We start from the raw sequence: 13,003 nt of genomic DNA, 5'->3' as shown, positions 1-13,003 counted from the left end.
TTTCATTCATGTTTGTAATGATAATAATAATTGCAGATATGTTTAGTGGACCCATTGTGCTTAATCTGAGCACAGAAACATTTAGTTTTTAAAAATGGAACAAAACAAATGATGGTGAAATCACTCAAATTAAAAGGTTTTTGCCGCTAGTTGCAGTATGTTCTTGTACGAAGGTGATTGATAAAATACAGCAGATGTATGTTTTTTTCTTACAGGTTGAAAATAGTCAATTACCTGCTTCCCAAAGCCAATTGTTTTATTCAAATCAGATTCTTCAAGCTACAAACCAGCTTTCACTGCCGTCATCTACGGTACGTACACAGTGGAAAATTGATTAGAGCTTTACAATAGCTGTATTTTTATATTTCTTGATAAAGAAAGGTTTCATATTTAATGTGACTGTTTTGGATTCTTTTAATGTTCGTGTATCAGCTTCAGATAAACAAATTACTTGCGTATCTATTATGGTATTAATATTTCTGTTCTACGCATTTAAAATATGTCTTGACCTATTTGACATCGCAGCCTGGTGTAGTTCAGGCACACGGTGGGAGTAGCAGCTTGTGTTGTCGTAACCCACTTTGACTGGCTGCTGTCTTGCCACAGTTAAACGCTGCTGTGCCACTTCTTAGTCCTAATTGTCTTACGGCTCACATGGCTTTGACATATGACTCAGCGCTTTAGCAGTGACGTCCATTCTGAGGACGGGATGACGACGCTCATCACTGGCACCAACCACAAACCTGACTTTATTATGTTCGCAAAGAAAGTAGGAAACGATTGGTAAGTAAGAGAATAAAGGCAAGAGGACAAAAAGTAGACATAAAGGTGAAAAAGGTGAAAATATTATTTCATTCTAAAGTCTACGCTCCTCTCCTACATATTTCTAATATGTAATTTATTGTTGATTATATTTTATATATACATTAATTTTATATATATATATATAGTATATAATATAATTATATACAAAATATAATTATATACATAATAATTAGAAACCTATTTATATGATTTTTAGGATAACGAATTCCCCTTCCTTTCTCTTTGAGTTTTTCTCTCTTACAGTCCTGAATGCATTAAGGAGAAGCCACATACACTAGGAGCACTGTTTTTTGTCACAGCGTGGTATGAGAGCCCCATCTAGTGGTGCATGATGGGAGATTGCTGACGTTTCCTCTCATTGATGGCCAATCCAGCAGTACTCTCCATGTACTTTAATCCCAAGATGTACCGCAGGGGGCGCAGCTGATCACATATCAGCCTCCTTCCTTTGTTTCTGTTTTCAGCTTTACTGCTCCTGTGTGTCCCTTTGGTCTCACACTGTTGGAGCATACAGCACATAGTCTTGATTTAAAGATCCAATGTGGAGATAGTAGAGTCGAACCAGGATGTTTAGTTTAAAGTCAATAAGGATAATGCCTACTGTTAATTAACCTGCATGTTGATTCACAAGAATAGACCGGCCTCATAAATCTACCACTTACCTCAGAATCTAAATTACACAAAAAAATTTATCCATTTATTGTCCTTTATCTAATAAAGTCTGGAGAAATGTATTATTAGTATTATTTATATTTATATTTTAATTATCATTATAAACAACAACTGTATAAATTGTAGGAAATTCTTCCCTATTTTTTAAAATTTTATTTTGAAATTCGTTATTTTATATTTTACTGTTAATTATTCATTAATCAAAGAATCATCAAGCATCTACAAATTGTCAGCTACCTTTTTTCTTTTTGTTAAACATAGTTCTAGTCTATAGACATCTGTTGTTGTTTTTTTTATTTTTACTGCATATTCTTTAATGAATTTCCTAATTAACCAGCAGATGTGTTTTTAATAAGAATACAATAAGATAAAATTTTATAAAAATATAAAATCACGTCTGACAAAGATGTTTTATGACAGCAGATCATTATCTGTGGCAGTGGTGATTCAGGGAGGAGACCAGCACCTTAAAATACAGGAGTATTTTAAAGTATTTTAAGTATTTAATGTTAATTAGCTTTAGTAATATTTAACAGCTAGTGCGGCTCAGCTCAGAATAATTCGTACAGCCAACATTTCTTTTTATGGGCCTGTGGTAATATTGGCCTAAATTGGTTTTAATTTAAAATGATGAAAGGCCCCTCATGGTTGTAACACACATTAGCATTAGCATTAGCGCTTATGTGTAACAGGGAGCTGCTGATGCCTGACTTTTCCTGGTTTTTACACTTGCCTTTAAAAGTACATACACATCAGACACTGAATCAGTCATCTCATCATCTCAAACATCCTAGTCTCAGATGACTCTAGCCTGTTTGCTGGTGCACCGGCCCGTTACCGTCCGCTGCTGCCGAGTGCGGCCCCCTGCTGAGCCTCTACTGACGCACGCTCTGTCTCGCTGCCGCGCGCGTCTTCCTGTTTCACTTTGCCGCCTTCTCTGACCCGTGTCCACACATTGACTCATATACTACACACACACGTCAAACATCCTGCTTGTGAGAGCCTGGCAGGTGGGTTCAGCTCGGTGTTTCTGTTCTTCAGCATCTCTTTGTGACGTTCACCCTCCATCGTGCCCTTAGGTTTGCCTGTATTTTAAATATTAGAGTATTTGTACAACTACGACCCCTCAAATCTGTTTTTTTTTACAGTTTCAAGCACTACTTGACTGTTTTTTACTCCCCAAACGTTCTGCCCACGTTTGTTTCTTTCAGTGTCAGTGTCAATAAAACACGTCATGTCTTGTTTGTATTTTTCCCTAAAATGAGCTAAAATGCTTTCAAAGTTAAAGACAACCATTCCGATATTTTGACTTTATTTGTAATAATTCCCCAGTGAGGAATTTGTCTTCTTTGACATTATTGGTCTCACATCCCTCACAGCTGCTGTTGTTCTTACGGCTGTGATGTTGATAAACTCAATATTTCCATTATTCATTGCTTTGAAGTGTCTCTTTTATCTGATTAACACATGGAAATGTGCTGGACGTTACCTGCAGCAAAGCTGTAGGAGGATCCATGACCTGACTTGAGTCCATGACATCCACGGGCTAATTATTATCTTATATTAACCCTTTGTGTCCCTTGAACTTTACAGAGTAAGAAGGATTTGATGTTTTGGCTACGATGACATAAGAACTTTTCCACAGCGCTGTGTTTAGTGGCTCGTCCCTCTTGGAGCAACTCAGAAGAAACCAGCAATTCAAGATGAGGCGGCCTTGTTTACACTGTCACTAAACACCTGTTGTCCCATCAACAAGTTTCATCGCCTACAAACAATAAAAAAATCACCAGCGGCCGAACAGTTGCTGAGGATTTGCTGATGTGGTTTGTGTGGTGAAACCGGAATGTTGGGGTGGAGGGAGATGGTGGCGCGGCCATTGTTTCGTAAACGCAGCGAGCGAGTTCCCCACAGAGTCGACAAGTTTCACCTTACACGTCCAAAATGTCAAAGACAAAGGAACAGATGTTAATTGTAGGAGATGGACTTTTTGTCAGTTTGAAGCTCGACTTTGTAAAAACAAAGGTCGTGACGTGAATGAATTTGAAGAACACATTGGTTTTATTACTTCAACATGTAGTGTGTCATGCAGTATATAATACTTAGCTTAGCAATCTGTGACCTTTTAACACCAATTGCCGTCTTTGCTAGTTAATGATTAATGACCCCCAGGTTTATTGTGCTTTGTTGTGTGAGTCGTACAGCAGAAGCGTGGCCCGCGTCACATTTACAATGAACGAAAGCTCCTGCCTGGATCAGGAAGTGCCATCTTGTTTATCGCCCTCCGTGCTCTCACCTGGCACCTGGTTGCCACCATGGGATTCCCACTGATGCAATATCAGCTCGCCTCCCCGGCCGCACCGGCGCGGGCTTTGAGATGAACCAGAGCTTATGAAAGGATGCTGGCAGTTCATGCGTCTCCCAGTCAGTTTTATAAGATCTTAATTGCTAGAAAGCTCGTTTCCACGACCCCGCCTTAAGCGTCCTGCTTAACCCCTCAATACGACTTGTGGCCCCCTCCTCCACCCTGCTCCCATTGTAATCAACCTGCTGTTGCCTCAGCCCAACGCTAAGGATTTGTTAAGAAGCTAGTTATTACAGTCCCTATAGGAAAACAGCGCATATGTGGAGAGACTCCCCGCAGCAGATGGGTTTTAATGCCCAATGTTTAAGTGGGCTGCTGGTTTTGGGTCGAGATCCCCTGACGCCGCCGCGGCCACCGCGTCGTCTCCTGGTGCAAACGTCAGCGGCAGGTGCGGCCCGGCCCGCGTTGCGTTTTTACTTCCAGGCCCGGTTTTGCATCTTGGTTTGATTTGAACAACGACAGCCTGACGCCGTCTCCTGCAGCTGCTCCTGCATCCGCTCAGTGAATGCAAAGTTATTTGAATATGGAAACTGGAAATCTGTGGAAGGAGGGGAGCCGGAATGTAAGTGGACGCCACGTTTTCCATCGGGTCAAAGTTGATATTATTATTAATACGAGCAGCGACATGAAGAACGGGACGCGGGAAGCGGGTCTCATTTATGTCCCTGCTCCTGCAACGCGTGGACCTTGTGCAGCAGACACACGGTCTCTCACACACAACGCAGACACGGGCTCATTTGCCTGTGATGCAAATATCAACTGAAGACAGCGATGACGCAGCTCTGACAGCAGAAAAAGATCTGCTTCAGGTGAAGGAAATTCCACTTCCTCCCTGGGTTTTAACCTGTGACCACCAGCTGACCAGCACCTGTCACTGCTTCATGTTCACCCTTTAACACAGTTACATAAAAGCAATTAGGTTAATAGAGTTTGAATCAACTTCATGTATTTTTACATACATGATTGCAGCAGTTGTGGGATCATTAAAGTATTTACATGTAGATCATCCAAAACAACCAGTTTGCAGTTTGTTGATCCATGAATAGTGTGTTCTCGTTTCAAGGCCGTCCATTATTAATCAGACTTGTGCCCTCAACACCACAAATAATTCTTTATTATCAGTGAAGAGGTTGAGATTGTTCCTCCTCTCTCCTCTCCCCTCCCTTAGTTGAACCCGAGCTCGGGGGCTGAGCTGGTCGCATGGCGCCGATCTCAGTCTGCTCCGGCGAGTGAGAAACTAAACGAGGGAACTTCCCCCGAACGCTGGCAGGTTCCTGTTGGAGGAACAGCTCTCAGAGCAGGAGCGTTGTGTGATGACACGGTGTGTGTGTGTGTGTGTGTGTGTGTGTGTGTGTGTGTGTGTGTGTGTGTGTGTGTGTGTGTGTGTGTGTGTGTGTGTGTGTGTGTGTGTGTGTGTGTGTTATCACAGGACATGGATGAAGCCAGGCATAGAGTGGATCTGAGACGCACTCACACACACACTCCTTCCTTTGAAGGGTGTGTGTTTGTGTGTGTACGCTGGCGTGGTCTCTGTCTGAGGTCCCCCCACCCACCCACACACACACACACACACACACACACACACATGAATAGACCTGGGCCCTGTGCACTCGACAGCTGTCTCCTTTGAACGCCCAAAGACAAAAGAGCCTCAAATCCTGCGACCTCCGTCTTTCATGTGTGCATCTGATACCGCTCTTCCTCACCTCATGCTCGGCCCATTCAGCCCCGCGGCCCGAGGCGGCGGCGGCGGCGCGTTAGCGTGCAGCAGCTGCACCGATAGAGCGGCACTAGCGCCAGAACACTGCCCAGGTACAACAGGGTATAAAAGCTCCAGAGGTCGTGTGTTAAACCTGAATCCGACCTTTGAGTGAAAAAGAGACACTAAGACGATCAAACGTCTGGATCAGTAGCTCTTTCCATTCACTTTTCATAGAAGTCTAGTTTATTTTAGATTTAGATTTTAAAAGTGAAATAATTTATACCATCGCATCATTTCCTGCCGTCTTGCTGTAGTCACAGTCTCCTTTGTCTTTTTTAACCACACCCACTGAACACAGAGATGGAGCTTTGGTTAGGAACTGGTTCAACCACCTGTGGCTCCACAGCTACAGACAGCGCTTCGTGTAACATGGCTGGACCCTTGTTCTTCACAGTTCTGATCTGGTCTGACTGGGCCGGTCCAAACAAACCACTGTGTGGCGTCTGGGGTCACTGCGCTGCTTCAACTCCCAACTTACCAACAGGAACGCACACTTCACACACACATTATTCACAATGCTGTTCCTTATTCTTATTTTCCTGTTCATCACACCGATGGGGGTGCGTCTCATGTTTTGCTGCTCATGATGTTCTTGTGTCACATTAACAGCCTCTTTGTGAGTATGTGGTGTTTATCTGCGTATTGAACCCCAACTTACTCACTAGTGAATACACTGAAAACAGTAAAATAGCTAAATATGCAGCGTGATGCACTAAATGAAGAAGAATCCTATTGCAACGGAGAAGTCGACTGTGTAATTTATTTTATTTTCGTACTTTCTTTCCAGATGTCTGACAGTTTTCCACTTTAGACTCTAATGTTTTGCTGATGAATGATTCGTGCTGAGCTCTGGTTTCTGACACACACAAGAGAAGCAAAGACTCTAAAGCAAAGTCTAGATTTTGGCACCGGCTAAAAACGTGACGTCTAAATGAGTCTTCTGCCCACCGAGCCTCCCATGCACCTCGTGCCCTCTGAAGGCAAAACAAGAACCTAGATGAAAGCTAAAAATAGGATAATTGGAAGAAATATGAGGAGCGGTGCTGGGGTGTGTGATAACCCTGTGTGTGTCCGACTGCCTCCCATTCACTGAGGGTAATTAGAAAGTCCTGAGGCCAGGATCTGTGTGTGTGTGTGTGTGTGTGTGTGTGTGTGTGTGTGTGTGTGTGTGTGTGTGTGTGTGTGTGTGTGTGTGTGTGTGTGTGTGTGTGTGTGTGTGTGTGTGTGTGTGTGTGTGTGTGTGAGGCTGAGGCCTAACGCTGTACCAGGCAAAGGTTTCCACCAAATCGTTCTTGCATAACTCAGTGAGCGATAACACTGCCGCATTCCTCCCAACACACATCACAGCTGCCAGCATCCTCGCCTCGGTTTTTCCCAGATCACAATAAAATACAGTCCGTCCCGCCGCTCCGGATGAGCCGGACAGTGTGAGATCCGCGCTCCTGAGAGGACGTCCGGCTGCAGCCTAGCTGACGCGTTTGCGGATTCAGCCAGCGTTGGCTTCTTGGAGTTTATCCACCAGGTCAGAGGTCACGCTCACCATCAGGTAGGTCAGCGTGGTGTCACACGTGCTGTTCATCCTGATGGGACACAGACGGCGCAGGTTTGTGTCGTTAGGGTTTGTCATGGGTAAATGAAGGCCGCCGTTAGACGCTATTACCAGGCGGCTCCACAGCAGTGGTGCAGCACCAGCATCCCTCCGCCTGCTCAGCGCCCGGTTTCCTGCCCGTCCATAGACTCGGGGGCTCGTGCGCGGCCTCGGTGCCTCTCTTCGATTGGCTGGAGGGTCCAGGTGATGTCTGGCGACGGCGCTGTTGACAGAGCGGCGCCCAAATCCGCAGGGTGTGTTTGGAGGTGCTGTAAAACGCTGGCAGCGCTCGGCCCGTGTGCCGAGCGTGTTAATGTGTAGCTGCGGCGCAGTGAGAGGTTCAGGCCTCCGGACTTTGGCACCGATTTCTTCCTGATTCATACAAAAGAATGGAATCTGCTGATCATTTACAGTGACCCGTGTGGCTTCAGCTCAGTCATTCTGGGTCAAATTTGACCGCCACCACCTGAGGAGTCATTACGTTCCCTTGTATGAAGCTACGCTGTCACAGAAATCATAATGAGGTTTAATAGTGCTTAGAATCACTAATACACAGTTCTCTTTATGCGTTTTTGAGATCCTCCACCCGTGACGTGTTGAGGTTGAGCATCTCCTCGCTTAGTTCACAGCAAAGCGAAGCACACTCACGTCTGAGAGCTATAAATCTGGCTTAATTGCGTCCGCCTTGCATGACTCGGCAGTGATTCACTCCTAGTTTGTGATCATTTCATGCGCGGAAACATAAATCCCCAGCGAGCAGCAAAGGGAAAGGGGGTTCAAAGCGGCTGCTGCCGCTGCACATTCGGTTTCCGCTGGTTCACCTGGGCCTCGCAGCAGCTGCAGCATCTCAGGATGAGGATTCTGAGGGATCTTATTTTATGTGCATGAAGTCCAAGACACTTCAAAAGAGCATGAGACAAGAAATCAATTTGAACGATAAACTCTTTAGCAGAATGTGACTGGGTTTATTTGCCTCTGCAGACATCACTGTGTGCAGGTGCTTTAGCTTTAGCAATGGATGTGGTGCTCAAACAGGGAGTGGTTGTGGTGGGAGAGGCAGAGGCGCACGTTCCTTGGTAACTGGTCCCAGTGAGACGTTTCCTGGCTCCGTCTTCACCTGAACCCAACCTCCCCAAAGAGCCTCCACATCACAAACACATCTTGCATCATTAGCAGGATCCTGCTGTTACCCTGAATGAAAGGACCCCTGGCGACCTTTGTTTGCAAGAAACACTCACTTTCTGGATCTTATATACATAATGATCCTATAGTCTAATAATTTTACAGCTATTTAGCAGCCTTGCTCATGATGCTGATGCAGGAAGGGACAAAGATATGTTTATACTTCATTACGTCTGCACTCACTCCTGTCCTGTTATTATAGTAGATGTGAGGAGGCTGTAAATGACTTACAGTACATCACATACTACACTATTTTTTGCAGCAGAAAGTTTCCATGAATATTATTTGCAGCTCAGGGATCCAGGGTCCTACATGTACAGTATCGGCCCTGCATCTCCTCTTCGCCTCCACGACCCACGGCGCCTCCGGCAGCAGTTCTTTTGTGTTGTGCTGCCGCTACTGGCACAAACCTGGAAACGGCTGCTACCGCAGAAGCGTTCATTCAGAAAGGCAGAGGGCTCCAAAAGCTGCAGCGAGCGCAGTGTCAATAAGGGAGGACGTTTCTCATTGTGTTTATTGACTTTCAACAGTCATAAACTGCGACTTCCTGTCTGTTGTGTAAGCTGTAGAAACAAAGGCCCGGTCTCTGTTTCCCGAGCAAAAAAGACTCAGATGGAAGCTTTCGGTTACAGTGAGTGTTAATGAGGATTCTGTGAATTTACCGGGGTGTTTGGCCCAAAATCACGGTACCGCTTTGATTCTGCTTTGCTCCAGGGACTCCTTTTTTAGTGCCATTCATACTTCTGTCATGCCCGGATGCATTCAGCATACACATGCTGTAAACTAACGCATGTAACGCTAACAAGCGCCCCTTCTGAAATCATTGTCATCCCCCGCGTGATAATGCCTCCGCAAACACATTAGCCCACGAGCTAATTGCACGAGCTGGAAAGTCTTTTGGAAGAAAGGCTGCAGGTGTGTTTGGTGATGGCACGACATCACGGCACCTCACAGCGTCCCCAGCCAACGCGCACAACGCACACAAGCTCTTTTGCTCGCGAGGCAGGTGAGGCTCACGAGCTATTTAAAGTCAGACACAATGAGCGATGACCTTGAGGTCAGCATTTACACTCATTTCCTAAACAAACTGCAACGTCTCGACCGTGAATGACTGAAACTCGAGCCGGTTAACAGCTCCGCAGGTGTGTTTGACGGGCAACAAGAGTCAAGCTGGAGCGCGGCGCGGCGGCGCTCACATGAACTGGAAAGACACAAACCGATTTATAGACTTGGACGACAATATGACGCCTTATGAGGCCGTTGTGCGTTTCTCAGCCGGACTTTATGGCTTTGTTTAAAATCATTAACTAGATAGCGTAGCTTTGTGTTATGCGCTGTAACTTGGACACAGAGTCACAATGAAACATGATAAAAATGGCTTTAACTGCCGTAGTGTATTACACACGGCTGGAATAGAGTCATGGAAACTTTGTACCCATATTTCTACTTCTGGTACACACTTTTTGTTTGTGGTTGTGTTTTTCCATCCCATCCTTTTTATTCCATCAATAATAACCCGATTTTGTTTTGGAAGTTAATATGTAGTAAACCAGCAATTCAGGTTCTTTTCACTGTAAATCTTCTAACCCTTAGTATAATTTGAAGTGTATAGTATATTTTAGTGCTTTAATAAATAGATAATACTGAAGTCATTGATCTGAAAATGATCACAGCAGCACTTTGGGTTTAAACCATCACAGGAGCCAAGCAGGTGTGTTGTGGAATAAGATGTGGTAATAATTGGTAGGCTTCACTCTGCCTCTCTATGGCAACGCGCCCCGCTGGAGATTACAGTATACGACTGCGCCATCCACACACACCTTCCCGCCCTAAATCCTTAGGGGCCAATTACCCGCCGCTGGTGGCAGGCTGCAAGTCGGAGCACGGCCGCGGCTGCTAGACCGCCTGCGCGCTGCTGCTCCCTCGGCCATTCGAAGAGCTTGTGAAAAGACATTAGGCTTGTTTCTCGTCAAAGAAAAGTTCAACGCGCAGTTTTGCGGCTGCGATGCGTAAGAAACTCGATCGCGTAGTAGACAATGCGGTCCGTGGTTTCACTGGATGCTAACTAGGGGGCCGCCGAGGCCCCGGCAGCGTGGCAGACAGGGGCCTAATTGGCGAGAGACTTGGTAAAAATCAGTGGTTAAGTGCTGATCAGTGTAATGAGGGGCCTCTGAACATCACACCTGGGCTAAGTCCTCCAATTTCCTATAAGACAATGTAAATCTCTGTAATTATCCCGCAGTCACCAGAGCAGAAGGGCAGGACATGGAGGCAGGTGGATAAGACAACAGAAAGGACTGAACAGACAGATGCCGCATTGAGGCGAGGCCTCTAATTCAGGCAGAACGCTGAGCTTTTAACGGCTTTTCACTCTGACTGCAAACTCTGACACAAACAAGAAATTAAGAAATATCATCCACTTCATACAGAAGCGGATTTAGTCCTGTCTGTTCACAAAGGCCAAACCTTTTGAGTATGAGGTCACACATCCTGACTTTTAGAATGATCAGATTAATCGTTGAGGAGGATTATTTTTGTCTATTTAACTCTATTTAAGAATTCTTTTTATTCTGAATCAGTTTCTCAGTAAGTAGCTGCTCAATAATATAACTTTAATAATAAAGCCATGCCTTTTCATTCTGTTGCTTTCTGCATTCTCCTACATGCGTTTTGAGCTCTGTAAGTTAAATGATCTTCCTTGTAATAAAAGCACTGGCATGAATTCAGTTGAAGGCCTGGGGGGGAGATGCATGTGCAGATGCACTAGTAACCCTGGATACTGAATGCAGATTAGCAGGGCTACATGGAAATATATCTGCAACGGCACATGGATGTAGGTGAAGCAAAAATGAGTCATTGTTTTCTTCTGCTCACTTTGCAAGCTCCGACATGAATCCAGACTGAGAGCCACACGTCAGCTGTCGGCTTCAGAGACAAATGTGTGTAAACCTGTCAAACTGTCCAGCAGCAGATAGAGAGATAGGATCACTGGTTTGTATTCTAAATCTATGTGATGAATTTGAGGTATTTATACCGCAAATAGCAAACACAATCTTCCCCAAAATCTTGATTGTTATTCCTTAAAAACTCCCTGAATAGTTATTTTCCTTCAGGTACCCACAGCGCTGGGAGGGTGGGCGTTAGTGTGATGGTCGGCCTTGGAGCAGCACCATGTCGGCAGTTGGGGGTTTGAGCGTGTGTACGCAAGCAGAAAGATTTGCTTGTGTGTTTGTGTTTGTGTTTGTTGTGCGTCGGAGGCTTGAGTCGCCTGCGTGGCTGATGGATGCCCTTATGTCCTGCCTTGCGTGACTGCTCGGCCAGATAGCCATCAGTACCCAAATGAGTTCAGGTCAGGCCCCCGTGCTTCGGTCCAGACCTCATTTGGGATGCAAATGAAAAGCCTAAACAAAGCAAACCTTTCAGAGCAGAGCAATTTACAAACTGCTCCCCTTTGAAGAGACCGGGCTTCACTCAGGTTTGACTTGGTCAACGACAGAGAAGCTAATAAGTTACTTTCAAGACTTTGACTTTCTGTCATTATTAACAGTTAAAGCCCGGTGGTCGAACGAAACAGGAAATTACATGTGTTTTGTAGCTCAGGATTTTAACCACAGCGGAACGAGGGGACTCTATGGTTTGGTCTCAGCTGGCTGCTCACGCTCCGAAGCCCAGAGACCAGACTAGAACAGACAGACAGTCCCGCAGTCCGAGCGGTGCCTTCATTTCAAGCAAGGCTTGAAGACCCACAACCGTCTTTGAATTTAAAGGTACAGATGCTTGAAAGCCTCCGTGAAATGACCCATTATTGTCTCATGGTTTACGGAGTCAATCGCCCTTTTCTGTCTTTGCCGACATAGCTCCGCAGCAACCTGTGCCACGCCCCTGCAGTAACAGGATCCCGCTCTGGCATTGTGGTCATTGTTGAGAGACTAATCCCGACAATTACACCTCGAGACCGAAAGTGGCTGCCTTGCCCAGCATCCAGGCGGTGGATTAGACCCCTGTTTGCCCCTGGGGGCCGGGAGCCCCGCCGGTCCCCATGCCGAACCCCACCTCCCACTGCTCACGCTGACCCCAACTCCTGATGCGTCTTTCTCAAGTTTACTCACCTGCACTTTGTTCACCTGTCGCTCTCGCTGTAACTCATCCGGGTTATTGTTGGAGCACAAAGAGAGGCAGAGGAAGGCAAAGAGTGCAAAGGGCAGGTATTTCAGGTTATGGCGGGCTCACACAGCCCAGAAGTAGGTAAAGGTTTATGTATGTAGTAACACCTCACAGTGACATGTCTGGAGGACTTGGCCCTGGGTCGTGGGTCAGAACTCTTGTCTGGTCCAGGACGGGCGTGTTTATCCACTGAGAATGATGGCGATTTAGCTGTTGACTGCATTGTAATAGGAACAGCAGAGGTCATTCCCACAGAAGCCTGAGCTGACATCATAAAAACACACACACACACACACACACACACACACACAACAACGTACCTTGGGGGCTGATGGGGAGGGCGGAGGTGAGCGAACCGGTGAGGTGGGAGTCAGGGAATAGGAGGGGTCGACGGAGGAGGGGGGGGGGGCTTTCGTCTGGAACGCCATTGGCTGAAGAAGGCGCCGGG

The 13,003-nt window shown here is 45.9% G+C and overlaps 1 long non-coding RNA gene across 1 annotated transcript; it reads right to left on the bottom strand.

Annotated features, from left to right (window-relative positions):
- Nucleotides 1-6,373: 6,373 nt before the first annotated feature.
- LOC129604389 (uncharacterized) lies at nt 6,374-12,928 on the bottom strand. Its single transcript, XR_008695206.1, has 3 exons — nt 12,501-12,928; nt 7,282-7,581; nt 6,374-7,201 (listed from the first exon to the last, which is right to left on the bottom strand). It is a non-coding gene; the product is annotated as an uncharacterized LOC129604389 (long non-coding RNA).
- Nucleotides 12,929-13,003: the final 75 nt, after the last annotated feature.

Source organism: Betta splendens, chromosome 7 (assembly GCF_900634795.4).
Source record: "Betta splendens chromosome 7, fBetSpl5.4, whole genome shotgun sequence".
NCBI lineage: Eukaryota > Metazoa > Chordata > Actinopteri > Anabantiformes > Osphronemidae > Betta > Betta splendens.
The sequence above is the reverse complement of the archived record's forward strand: the minus strand, read 5'-3'. Positions and strand labels throughout refer to the sequence as shown.